The following is a 1320-nucleotide window of genomic DNA, read 5'->3' on the forward strand; positions in this document are numbered from 1 at the left end:
CCAGAGGAAGAAGCTGTTTGTGAGTCTCACTGACTTGAGGGGCCGACCACACCACTGCTGTGTCATCTGCAAACTTCACTATGAGGTTATTGCTGAAATTGGCTTTGCAGTCATGTGTGAGCAGGGTTTAGAGAAATGAGCTGAGGACTCAGCCCTGAGGGGAGCCAGTGTTGTAGATAAAGGATGGATAAACATGTGATGGTGTTGATCCTAACAGATTGAGGTGTGTTAGTATTGAGTTTTTGCAGTATCATCCTTAACTCTGCTGATATCCCACTGAAAGATGAGTCATCCAGGGCCCATTTTCTGGGAAAATCATCACCTGCACCAACTCTCTGTGGCTTTGGAGTTTGCCCATTCTCTGACCCAGGCTAAGGAGACGCTCCAAGCCCTGTTCATCACCTCCACATTCCCAATTCCTCCACCTCGCAGCAGTAGGAAATCCTTTCCACATCACAGTAGCAGTGGACAAGCCTTCCCACGTTGCAGCAGCAGCAGTGACCCAACTCCTTGAGTCCCTCCTCGTTCACATCACCGCCACAGCTAAATCTCACCTCCTGCAGTTCTCGGCCCAACCATTCTTATGGATTTAACCACCATCCTTCTGATCAGCAGATGACCTGCTGAGCTACAGCCACCCCATGAGTGTAACCGTATTAAAAAATGCACACAAATGCTTGGTGGCATCTTTGAGTAACCAGCTACAATGTGGGAAATAGGACAGTTAGTGATATTCTTCTATTACTGACAGTGAACATCACTCATTCACTCCTGTAGGCTGTGGACTGTTCCTTTCATTAGTGGATATGTTGCCTTTTGATTCATTAAATGAACTCACATCTCTCCGTATACTGCTCCAGTAAGCAAGGTGCAAACATTAAAAATTACCACAGAGGAGAATATTGCTGTTGTTATGAACATCCAGGGTGCTCCACATTTCATATTAATGGCCCGCAGCTCCGACTAATTTTGAAAAACCACCCTGGGGAGCAGGAAGTGTTTAGAGACGCTTGATTCAATTCACAGATATTTTACAACAGACTTCAGCTGTCTGTGAAAGGAACTGGATCGATTAGTGGCACAATTCATTCACTCTCCTAACCGCCCCCTTTCCATCAAACTTGCATGACCTATTGCTGGCAGCATCTTGACGGAGCATGGAAGGTTCACAGAGGATATAAGTAGAGGCAGAGGAAACACCACCAGCAGCTACCCTGAACCTTCTACTCTCTCATTGTCTCTGCAGGCGCCAGGCTTACAGGACCTGTGATACCATGAAGGTAGGTGGAAGGCATGAAACGTTTGCAGTATTTTGGTGGA

This window comes from Pundamilia nyererei, unplaced genomic scaffold (genome assembly GCF_000239375.1).
Source record: "Pundamilia nyererei isolate P.nyererei 1_Seehausen unplaced genomic scaffold, PunNye1.0 scaffold00036, whole genome shotgun sequence".
Classification (NCBI taxonomy): domain Eukaryota; kingdom Metazoa; phylum Chordata; class Actinopteri; order Cichliformes; family Cichlidae; genus Pundamilia; species Pundamilia nyererei.